General features: G+C 39.7%; 2 non-coding genes across 2 annotated transcripts; both read left to right on the top strand.

Annotated features, from left to right (window-relative positions):
• Window positions 1-1,875: 1,875 nt before the first annotated feature.
• On the top strand, window positions 1,876-1,948 carry trnaf-gaa (transfer RNA phenylalanine (anticodon GAA)). Its single transcript has one exon. It is a non-coding gene; the product is annotated as a tRNA-Phe (tRNA).
• Window positions 1,949-8,850: 6,902 nt separating this feature from the next.
• Window positions 8,851-8,923, top strand: trnaf-gaa (transfer RNA phenylalanine (anticodon GAA)). The gene has a single exon. It is a non-coding gene; the product is annotated as a tRNA-Phe (tRNA).
• Window positions 8,924-12,722: the final 3,799 nt, after the last annotated feature.

The raw sequence follows: 12,722 nt of genomic DNA, 5'->3' as shown, positions 1-12,722 counted from the left end.
GGTTCAATCCCGGGTTTCGGCAAAGCCTTCTATTAAATGTGGATGTTTGTCAAGAGGGAACAACAGCCCATGTTAGGAAAGTGAACTGGTAAAAAGGAATTATCTCAATGAAAACACACGACGCTGGTAGGAAAGTGAACTGGTAAAAAGGAATTATCCTTGGAACTTAGGCGACAAAGCTTTGGAGCCAGATAAAGGCCACAAAAATAAAATATGGCCCTGTGTAGCCGAAATAGCTCAGACTGAAGATCTGAAGGTCCCTCGTTCAATCCCGGGTTTCGGCAAAGACTACTATAAATTGTGGATGTTTATCAAGAGGGAACAACAGCCCATGTTAGGAAAGTGAACTGGTAAAAAGGAATTATCTAAAAAAAGCTGCATTAATGAAAACACACAAGGCTTCTTCCTCATCTACAACAGTCAATTATTGAATTTTTGTGGCCTTTATCTGGCTCCACAGCTTTGTCGCCAAAGCTCCACGGAGCGAGCTCCCGATTTTAGTTTTCAAATGAAAACGGCCATTTTGGCCCTGTGTAGCCGAAATAGCTCAGACTAAAGATCTGAAGGTCCCTGGTTCAATCCCGGGTTTCGGCAAAGACTACTATAAATTGTGGATGTTTGTCAAGAGGGAACAACAGCCCATGTTAGGAAAGTGAACTGGTAAAAAGGAATTATCTCAATGAAAACACACGACGCTGGTAGGAAAGTGAACTGGTAAAAAGGAATTATCTCAAAAAACCTAGATCAATGAAAACATACGAGGCTGGTAGGAAAGTGAATTGGTAAAAAGGAATTATCTCAATGAAAACACATGACGCTGGTAGAAAAGTGAACTGGTAAAAAGGAATTATCTAAAAAAACTGCATTAATGAAAACACACGAGGCTTCTTCCTCATCTACAACAGTCAATTATTTTATTTTTGTGGCCTTTATCTGGCTCCACAGCTTTGTCGCCAAAGCTCCAAGGAGCGCGCTCCAGATTTTAGTTTTCAAATGAAAACGGCCATTTTGGCCCTGTGTAGCCGAAATAGCTCAGACTGAAGATCTGAAGGTCCATGGTTCAATCCCGGGTTACGGCAAAGACTACTATGAATTGTGCATGTAGCCGAAATAGCTCAGTTGGGAGAGCATCAGACTGAAGATCTGAAGGTCCCAGGTTCAATCCTGGGTTTCGGAGAAGACTACTATGAAATGTGGATGTTTGTCAAGAGGGAACAACAGCCCATGTTAGTAAAGTGAACTGGTAAAAAGGAATTATCTAAAAAAAGCTGCATTAATGAAAACACACGAGGCTTCTTCCTCATCTACAACAGTCAATTATTGAATTTTTGTGGCCTTTATCTGGCTCCACAGCTTTGTCGCCAAAGCTCCACGGAGCGAGCTCCCGATTTTAGTTTTCAAATGAAAACGGCCATTTTGGCCCTGTGTAGCCGAAATATTTCAGACTGAAGATCTGAAGGTCCCTGGTTCAATCCCGGGTTTCGGCAAAGACTACTATAAATTGTGGATGTTTGTCAAGAGGGAACAACAGCCCATGTTAGGAAAGTGAACTGGTAAAAAGGAATTATCTCAATGAAAACACACGACGCTGGTAGGAAAGTGAACTGGTTAAAAGGAATTATCTCAAAAAACCTGCATTAATGAAAACACACGAGGCCTTTTCCTCATCTACAACAGTCAATTATTTTATTTTTGTGGCCTTTATCTGGCTCCAAAGCTTTGTCGCCTAAGCTCCACGGAGCGAGCTCCCGGTTTTAGTTTCCAAATGAAACGGCCATTTTGGCCCTGTGTAGCCGAAATAGCTCAGACTGAAGATCTGAAGGTCCCTGGTTCAATTCTGGGTTACGGCAAAGACTATTATGGATTGGGCATGTAGCCGAAATAGCTCAGTTGGGAGAGCATCAGACTGAAGATCTGAAGGTCCCTGGTTCAATCCCGGGTTTCGGCAAAGACTACTATAAATTGTGGATGTTTGTCAAGAGGGAACAACAGCCCATGTTAGGAAAGTGAACTGGTAAAAAGGAACTAGAAAGAGCTGTTCCTGCGAAACAGCTGTGAGAATGCATGAGCTGAATTACCTTGCTAAAAAAATCTTAAGAAGCTAAAAGATTTGAACATTTTAAAATTTGAATGGTGTCTCTAGCTGAAAGTATGCTAAAGTAGTTAAGATTTGAAAGGATTTGAAGGATTTGAAAGGATTTGAAGATAAACTTAAGCTAGAAACAGTTGAAATGGCTGCAAGTATGCTTAAATAGTTATAAAAAAAAAATTAAAAAATTTTGATCTGACATATTGGGGATTGAACCCAGGCCACCTGCACGAAAAACTGATAGTGTTACCATTAGACCACGTCGTTTCGTGAAAATGGAAGTGCATATGACCTATTTAAAGACTACACAGACAGACACAGAGCACAGCTGCTGCAGCCGCGGGACAAGTCTGAGGCGCAGACTGTCTTCTAACACGTCTTGTGACAAAAGTTGAACAACTAGAAAAATAATTTTAACACCATTAGAAGCAGAAGGCTTAGAGGAACTTAGCAAAGTAGTTTTACATCTGTGGAGTCAACTATATTTAAATCGAAGCAGTTTCAACACACACAACATATATGGAGAGATGAGACGGCCGCCCGCCGATCGCGGGAGAGAAATGATGCCGAACACTGACTTCAAATACGTTTTGTGAGAAAAGTTGAGCAGCTAGAAAAATAATTTCAACATCGTTAGAAGCAGAAGGCTTAGAAGAAGTTAGCAAAGTAGTTTTACATCTGTGGAGTGAACTATATTTAAATGGAAGCAGTTTGAAACACTTGAAGCTGATTCAAAAATGGCAGATTTCGTCAGAATTTGAGAAGTTGTTCAAGCTTAAAGGCTCATAGTTCAAAATCTGTTCATGTGAGTTACATTGGCTGAAAGAGGACAAGTTTACCTACATTTTAAGGTATAATTTGTTTCTCTCAGTTAAACTGTATGAAAGTTATAGTAATTTGTTTGAAAAGTTGAAACTTATCAGCACTGCTGAATGTCTCACTCTAAAATCCAAGAAGGAACTTCATTTTCATATTTTTTAAACTGTCATATTTCAAAATTGGCTAAATATTTTTAAAAGATGAAACATTTTGTAATAGCTGAATGTCTTATGAACATTTTAAAATTTGAATGGTGTCTCTAGCTGAAAGTATGCTGAACTAGTTACGATTTGAAAGGATTTGAAGGATTTGAAAGGATTTGAAGATAAGGATTTGAAGAACTTAATTTTCATATTTTTGAAACTGTCATATTTAAAAATTGGCCGAATATTTTTAAAAGATGAAACATTTTGTAATAGCTGAATGTCTTATGAACATTTTAAAATTTGAATGGTGTCTCTAGCTGAAAGTATGCTGAACTAGTTAAGATTTGAAGGATTTGAAAGGATTTGAAAGGATTTGAAGATTTACCATTACTTTTAATGGGGAAAAAAGTTGAACAAAAAGCTTAATATCTTAAAAAGTTGAAAAGTTAGAAACACCAAAAAATATTTCCCATCGAGAGCTGAAAGAGCTGAACATTTTGATACCAAATTTGTTGAAATAGCTGAAAGTATGCTGAAGTATTTGAATGCCGAAAAACGGCGGAAGAATATGGAATACGGAATAATAATAAAGAGAAACAGGAACTTAATAGTGAGAATGCTTAATGCATTCTCACAATTATCTCAATGAAAACACATGACGCTGGTAGGAAAGTGAACTGGTAAAAAGGAATTATCTCAAAAAACCTAGATCAATGAAAACATACGAGGCTGGTAGGAAAGTGAATTGGTAAAAAGGAATTATCTCAATGAAAACACATGACGCTGGTAGGAAAGTGAACTGGTAAAAAGGAATTATCTAAAAAAAACTGCATTAATGAAAACACACGAGGCTTCTTCCTCATCTACAACAGTCAATTATTTTATTTTTGTGGCCTTTATCTGGCTCCACAGCTTTGTCGCCAAAGCTCCAAGGAGCGCGCTCCAGATTTTAGTTTTCAAATGAAAACGGCCATTTTGGCCCTGTGTAGCCGAAATAGCTCAGACTGAAGATCTGAAGGTCCATGGTTCAATCCCGGGTTACGGCAAAGACTACTATGAATTGTGCATGTAGCCGAAATAGCTCAGTTGGGAGAGCATCAGACTGAAGATCTGAAGGTCCCAGGTTCAATCCTGGGTTTCGGAGAAGACTACTATGAAATGTGGATGTTTGTCAAGAGGGAACAACAGCCCATGTTAGGAAAGTGAACTGGTAAAAAGGAATTATCTAAAAAAAGCTGCATTAATGAAAACACACGAGGCTTCTTCCTCATCTACAACAGTCAATTATTGAATTTTTGTGGCCTTTATCTGGCTCCACAGCTTTGTCGCCAAAGCTCCACGGAGCGAGCTCCCGATTTTAGTTTTCAAATGAAAACGGCCATTTTGGCCCTGTGTAGCCGAAATATTTCAGACTGAAGATCTGAAGGTCCCTGGTTCAATCCCGGGTTTCGGCAAAGACTACTATAAATTGTGGATGTTTGTCAAGAGGGAACAACAGCCCATGTTAGGAAAGTGAACTGGTAAAAAGGAATTATCTCAATGAAAACACACGACGCTGGTAGGAAAGTGAACTGGTTAAAAGGAATTATCTCAAAAAACCTGCATTAATGAAAACACACGAGGCCTTTTCCTCATCTACAACAGTCAATTATTTTATTTTTGTGGCCTTTATCTGGCTCCAAAGCTTTGTCGCCTAAGCTCCACGGAGCGAGCTCCCGGTTTTAGTTTCCAAATGAAACGGCCATTTTGGCCCTGTGTAGCCGAAAAAGCTCAGACTGAAGATCTGAAGGTCCCTGGTTCAATTCTGGGTTACGGCAAAGACTTTTATGGATTGGGCATGTAGCCGAAATAGCTCAGTTGGGAGAACATCAGACTGAAGATCTGAAGGTCCCTGGTTCAATCCCGGGTTTCGGCAAAGACTACTATAAATTGTGGATGTTTGTCAAGAGGGAACAACAGCCCATGTTAGGAAAGTGAACTGGTAAAAAGGAATTATCTCAATGAAAACACATGACGCTGGTAGGAAAGTGAACTGGTAAAAAGGAATTATCTCAAAAAACCTAGATCAATGAAAACATACGAGGCTGGTAGGAAAGTGAATTGGTAAAAAGGAATTATCTCAATGAAAACACATGACGCTGGTAGGAAAGTGAACTGGTAAAAAGGAATTATCTAAAAAAAGCTGCATTAATGAAAATACACAAGGCTTCTTCCTCATCTACAACAGTCAATTATTGAATTTTTGTGGCCTTTATCTGGCTCCACAGCTTTGTCGCCAAAGCTCCACGGAGCGCGCTCCCGATTTTAGTTTTCAAATGAAAACGGCCATTTTGGCCCTGTGTAGCCGAAATAGCTCAGACTGAAGATCTGAAGGTCCCTGGTTCAATCCCGGGTTACGGCAAAGACTACTATGAATTGCGCATGTAGCCGAAATAGCTCAGTTGGGAGAGCATCAGACTGAAGATCTGAAGGTCCTTGGTTCAATCCTGGGTTTCGGCAAAGACTACTATGAAATGTGGATGTTTGTCAAGAGGGAACAACAGCCCATGTTAGGAAAGTGAACTGGTAAAAAGGAATTATCTCAAAAAACCTGCATTAATGAAAACACACGAGGCTTTTTCCTCATCTACAACAGTCAATTATTTTATTTTTGTGGCCTTTATCTGGCTCCAAAGCTTTGTCGCCTAAGCTCCAAGGATCGAGCTCCCGGTTTTAGTTTCCAAATGAAACGGCCATTTTGTTCCTGTGTAGCCGAAATAGCTCAGACTGAAGATCTGAAGGTCCCTGGTTCAATCCCGGGTTTCGGCAAAGACTACTATAAATTGTGGATGTTTGTCAAGAGGGAACAACAGCCCATGTTAGGAAAGTGAACTGGTAAAAAGGAATTATCTCAATGAAAACACACGACGCTGGTAGGAAAGTGAACTGGTAAAAAGGAATTATCTAAAAAAAACCGCATTTATGAAAACACACGAGGCTTCTTCCTCATCTACAACAGTCAATTATTGAATTTGTGTGGCCTTTATCTGGCTCCATGCTTTGTCGCTAAAGTTCCACGGAGCGAGCTCCCGATTTTAGTTTTCAAATGAAAACGGCCATTTTGGCCCTGTGTAGCCGAAATAGCTCAGACTGAAGATCTGAATGTCCCTGGTTCAATTCTGGGTTTCGGCAAAGCCTTCTATGAAATGTGGATGTTTGTCAAGAGGGAACAACAGCCCATGTTAGGAAAGTGAACTGGTAAAAAGGAATTATCTAAAAAAAGCTGCATTAATGAAAACACACGAGGCTTCTTCCTCATCTACAACAGTCAATTATTGAATTTTTGTGGCCTTTATCTGCCTCCACAGCTTTGTCGCCTAAGTTCCAAGGAGCGAGCTCCCGATTTTAGTTTTCAAATGAAAACGGCCATTTTGGCCCTGTGTAGCCGAAATAGCTCAGACTGAAGATCTGAAGGTCCCTGGTTCAATCCCGGGTTTCGGCAAAGACTACTATGAAATGTGGATGTAGCCGACATAGCTCAGTTGGGAGAGCATCAGACTGAAGATCTGAAGGTCCCAGGTTCAATCCTGGGTTTCGGAGAAGACTACTATGAAATGTGGATGTTTGTCAAGAGGGAACAACAGCCCATGTTAGGAAAGTGAACTGGTAAAAAGGAATTATCTCAATGAAAAGACACGACGCTGGTAGGAAAGTGAACTGGTAAAAAGGAATTATCTCAAAAAACCTGCATTAATGAAAACACACAAGGCTTTTTCCTCATCTACAACAGTCAATTATTTTATTTTTGTGGCCTTTATCTGGCTCCAAAGCTTTGTTGCCTAAGCTCCAAGGAGCGAGCTCCCGGTTTTAGTTTCCAAATGAAAAAGGCCATTTTGGCCCTGTGTAGCCGAAATATTTCAGACTGAAGATCTGAATGTCCCTGGTTCAATCCCGGGTTTCGGCAAAGCCTTCTATTAAATGTGGATGTTTGTCAAGAGGGAACAACAGCCCATGTTAGGAAAGTGAACTGGTAAAAAGGAATTATCTCAATGAAAACACACGACGCTGGTAGGAAAGTGAACTGGTAAAAAGGAATTATCCTTGGAACTTAGGCGACAAAGCTTTGGAGCCAGATAAAGGCCACAAAAATAAAATATGGCCCTGTGTAGCCGAAATAGCTCAGACTGAAGATCTGAAGGTCCCTCGTTCAATCCCGGGTTTCGGCAAAGACTACTATAAATTGTGGATGTTTATCAAGAGGGAACAACAGCCCATGTTAGGAAAGTGAACTGGTAAAAAGGAATTATCTAAAAAAAGCTGCATTAATGAAAACACACAAGGCTTCTTCCTCATCTACAACAGTCAATTATTGAATTTTTGTGGCCTTTATCTGGCTCCACAGCTTTGTCGCCAAAGCTCCACGGAGCGAGCTCCCGATTTTAGTTTTCAAATGAAAACGGCCATTTTGGCCCTGTGTAGCCGAAATAGCTCAGACTAAAGATCTGAAGGTCCCTGGTTCAATCCCGGGTTTCGGCAAAGACTACTATAAATTGTGGATGTTTGTCAAGAGGGAACAACAGCCCATGTTAGGAAAGTGAACTGGTAAAAAGGAATTATCTCAATGAAAACACACGACGCTGGTAGGAAAGTGAACTGGTAAAAAGGAATTATCTCAAAAAACCTAGATCAATGAAAACATACGAGGCTGGTAGGAAAGTGAATTGGTAAAAAGGAATTATCTCAATGAAAACACATGACGCTGGTAGAAAAGTGAACTGGTAAAAAGGAATTATCTAAAAAAACTGCATTAATGAAAACACACGAGGCTTCTTCCTCATCTACAACAGTCAATTATTTTATTTTTGTGGCCTTTATCTGGCTCCACAGCTTTGTCGCCAAAGCTCCAAGGAGCGCGCTCCAGATTTTAGTTTTCAAATGAAAACGGCCATTTTGGCCCTGTGTAGCCGAAATAGCTCAGACTGAAGATCTGAAGGTCCATGGTTCAATCCCGGGTTACGGCAAAGACTACTATGAATTGTGCATGTAGCCGAAATAGCTCAGTTGGGAGAGCATCAGACTGAAGATCTGAAGGTCCCAGGTTCAATCCTGGGTTTCGGAGAAGACTACTATGAAATGTGGATGTTTGTCAAGAGGGAACAACAGCCCATGTTAGTAAAGTGAACTGGTAAAAAGGAATTATCTAAAAAAAGCTGCATTAATGAAAACACACGAGGCTTCTTCCTCATCTACAACAGTCAATTATTGAATTTTTGTGGCCTTTATCTGGCTCCACAGCTTTGTCGCCAAAGCTCCACGGAGCGAGCTCCCGATTTTAGTTTTCAAATGAAAACGGCCATTTTGGCCCTGTGTAGCCGAAATATTTCAGACTGAAGATCTGAAGGTCCCTGGTTCAATCCCGGGTTTCGGCAAAGACTACTATAAATTGTGGATGTTTGTCAAGAGGGAACAACAGCCCATGTTAGGAAAGTGAACTGGTAAAAAGGAATTATCTCAATGAAAACACACGACGCTGGTAGGAAAGTGAACTGGTTAAAAGGAATTATCTCAAAAAACCTGCATTAATGAAAACACACGAGGCCTTTTCCTCATCTACAACAGTCAATTATTTTATTTTTGTGGCCTTTATCTGGCTCCAAAGCTTTGTCGCCTAAGCTCCACGGAGCGAGCTCCCGGTTTTAGTTTCCAAATGAAACGGCCATTTTGGCCCTGTGTAGCCGAAATAGCTCAGACTGAAGATCTGAAGGTCCCTGGTTCAATTCTGGGTTACGGCAAAGACTATTATGGATTGGGCATGTAGCCGAAATAGCTCAGTTGGGAGAGCATCAGACTGAAGATCTGAAGGTCCCTGGTTCAATCCCGGGTTTCGGCAAAGACTACTATAAATTGTGGATGTTTGTCAAGAGGGAACAACAGCCCATGTTAGGAAAGTGAACTGGTAAAAAGGAACTAGAAAGAGCTGTTCCTGCGAAACAGCTGTGAGAATGCATGAGCTGAATTACCTTGCTAAAAAAATCTTAAGAAGCTAAAAGATTTGAACATTTTAAAATTTGAATGGTGTCTCTAGCTGAAAGTATGCTAAAGTAGTTAAGATTTGAAAGGATTTGAAGGATTTGAAAGGATTTGAAGATAAACTTAAGCTAGAAACAGTTGAAATGGCTGCAAGTATGCTTAAATAGTTATAAAAAAAAAATTAAAAAATTTTGATCTGACATATTGGGGATTGAACCCAGGCCACCTGCACGAAAAACTGATAGTGTTACCATTAGACCACGTCGTTTCGTGAAAATGGAAGTGCATATGACCTATTTAAAGACTACACAGACAGACACAGAGCACAGCTGCTGCAGCCGCGGGACAAGTCTGAGGCGCAGACTGTCTTCTAACACGTCTTGTGACAAAAGTTGAACAACTAGAAAAATAATTTTAACACCATTAGAAGCAGAAGGCTTAGAGGAACTTAGCAAAGTAGTTTTACATCTGTGGAGTCAACTATATTTAAATCGAAGCAGTTTCAACACACACAACATATATGGAGAGATGAGACGGCCGCCCGCCGATCGCGGGAGAGAAATGATGCCGAACACTGACTTCAAATACGTTTTGTGAGAAAAGTTGAGCAGCTAGAAAAATAATTTCAACATCGTTAGAAGCAGAAGGCTTAGAAGAAGTTAGCAAAGTAGTTTTACATCTGTGGAGTGAACTATATTTAAATGGAAGCAGTTTGAAACACTTGAAGCTGATTCAAAAATGGCAGATTTCGTCAGAATTTGAGAAGTTGTTCAAGCTTAAAGGCTCATAGTTCAAAATCTGTTCATGTGAGTTACATTGGCTGAAAGAGGACAAGTTTACCTACATTTTAAGGTATAATTTGTTTCTCTCAGTTAAACTGTATGAAAGTTATAGTAATTTGTTTGAAAAGTTGAAACTTATCAGCACTGCTGAATGTCTCACTCTAAAATCCAAGAAGGAACTTCATTTTCATATTTTTTAAACTGTCATATTTCAAAATTGGCTAAATATTTTTAAAAGATGAAACATTTTGTAATAGCTGAATGTCTTATGAACATTTTAAAATTTGAATGGTGTCTCTAGCTGAAAGTATGCTGAACTAGTTACGATTTGAAAGGATTTGAAGGATTTGAAAGGATTTGAAGATAAGGATTTGAAGAACTTAATTTTCATATTTTTGAAACTGTCATATTTAAAAATTGGCCGAATATTTTTAAAAGATGAAACATTTTGTAATAGCTGAATGTCTTATGAACATTTTAAAATTTGAATGGTGTCTCTAGCTGAAAGTATGCTGAACTAGTTAAGATTTGAAGGATTTGAAAGGATTTGAAAGGATTTGAAGATTTACCATTACTTTTAATGGGGAAAAAAGTTGAACAAAAAGCTTAATATCTTAAAAAGTTGAAAAGTTAGAAACACCAAAAAATATTTCCCATCGAGAGCTGAAAGAGCTGAACATTTTGATACCAAATTTGTTGAAATAGCTGAAAGTATGCTGAAGTATTTGAATGCCGAAAAACGGCGGAAGAATATGGAATACGGAATAATAATAAAGAGAAACAGGAACTTAATAGTGAGAATGCTTAATGCATTCTCACAATTATCTCAATGAAAACACATGACGCTGGTAGGAAAGTGAACTGGTAAAAAGGAATTATCTCAAAAAACCTAGATCAATGAAAACATACGAGGCTGGTAGGAAAGTGAATTGGTAAAAAGGAATTATCTCAATGAAAACACATGACGCTGGTAGGAAAGTGAACTGGTAAAAAGGAATTATCTAAAAAAAGCTGCATTAATGAAAACACACAAGGCTTCTTCCTCATCTACAACAGTCAGTTATTGAATTTTTGTGGCCTTTATCTGGCTCCACAGCTTTGTCGCCAAAGCTCCACGGAGCGCGCTCCCGATTTTAGTTTTCAAATGAAAACGGCCATTTTGGCCCTGTGTAGCCGAAATAGCTCAGACTGAAGATCTGAAGGTCCCTGGTTCAATCCCGGGTTACGGCAAAGACTACTATGAATTGCGCATGTAGCCGAAATAGCTCAGTTGGGAGAGCATCAGACTGAAGATCTGAAGGTCCTTGGTTCAATCCTGGGTTTCGGCAAAGACTACTATGAAATGTGGATGTTTGTCAAGAGGGAACAACAGCCCATGTTAGGAAAGTGAACTGGTAAAAAGGAATTATCTCAAAAAACCTGCATTAATGAAAACACACGAGGCTTTTTCCTCATCTACAACAGTCAATTATTTTATTTTTGTGGCCTTTATCTGGCTCCAAAGCTTTGTCGCCTAAGCTCCAAGGATCGAGCTCCCGGTTTTAGTTTCCAAATGAAACGGCCATTTTGTTCCTGTGTAGCCGAAATAGCTCAGACTGAAGATCTGAAGGTCCCTGGTTCAATCCCGGGTTTCGGCAAAGACTACTATAAATTGTGGATGTTTGTCAAGAGGGAACAACAGCCCATGTTAGGAAAGTGAACTGGTAAAAAGGAATTATCTCAATAAAAACACACGACGCTGGTAGGAAAGTGAACTGGTAAAAAGGAATTATCTAAAAAAAACCGCATTTATGAAAACACACGAGGCTTCTTCCTCATCTACAACAGTCAATTATTGAATTTGTGTGGCCTTTATCTGGCTCCATGCTTTGTCGCTAAAGTTCCACGGAGCGAGCTCCCGATTTTAGTTTTCAAATGAAAACAGCCATTTTGGCCCTGTGTAGCCGAAATAGCTCAGACTGAAGATCTGAATGTCCCTGGTTCAATTCTGGGTTTCGGCAAAGCCTTCTATGAAATGTGGATGTTTGTCAAGAGGGAACAACAGCCCATGTTAGGAAAGTGAACTGGTAAAAAGGAATTATCTAAAAAAAGCTGCATTAATGAAAACACACGAGGCTTCTTCCTCATCTACAACAGTCAATTATTGAATTTTTGTGGCCTTTATCTGCCTCCACAGCTTTGTCGCCTAAGTTCCAAGGAGCGAGCTCCCGATTTTAGTTTTCAAATGAAAACGGCCATTTTGGCCCTGTGTAGCCGAAATAGCTCAGACTGAAGATCTGAAGGTCCCTGGTTCAATCCCGGGTTTCGGCAAAGACTACTATGAAATGTGGATGTAGCCGACATAGCTCAGTTGGAAGAGCATCAGACTGAAGATCTGAAGGTCCCAGGTTCAATCCTGGGTTTCGGAGAAGACTACTATGAAATGTGGATGTTTGTCAAGAGGGAACAACAGCCCATGTTTGGAAAGAGAACTGGTAAAAAGGAATTATCTCAATGAAAAGACACGACGCTGGTAGGAAAGTGAACTGGTAAAAAGGAATTATCTCAAAAAACCTGCATTAATGAAAACACACAAGGCTTTTTCCTCATCTACAACAGTCAATTATTTTATTTTTGTGGCCTTTATCTGGCTCCAAAGCTTTGTTGCCTAAGCTCCAAGGAGCGAGCTCCCGGTTTTAGTTTCCAAATGAAAAAGGCCATTTTGGCCCTGTGTAGCCGAAATATTTCAGACTGAAGATCTGAATGTCCCTGGTTCAATCCCGGGTTTCGGCAAAGCCTTCTATTAAATGTGGATGTTTGTCAAGAGGGAACAACAGCCCATGTTAGGAAAGTGAACTGGTAAAAAGGAATTATCTCAATGAAAACACACGACGCTGG

The sequence above is a fragment of the Odontesthes bonariensis genome, chromosome 16 (genome assembly GCF_027942865.1).
Source record: "Odontesthes bonariensis isolate fOdoBon6 chromosome 16, fOdoBon6.hap1, whole genome shotgun sequence".
NCBI lineage: Eukaryota > Metazoa > Chordata > Actinopteri > Atheriniformes > Atherinopsidae > Odontesthes > Odontesthes bonariensis.
This window is presented reverse-complemented; position numbering and strand designations above follow the sequence as displayed.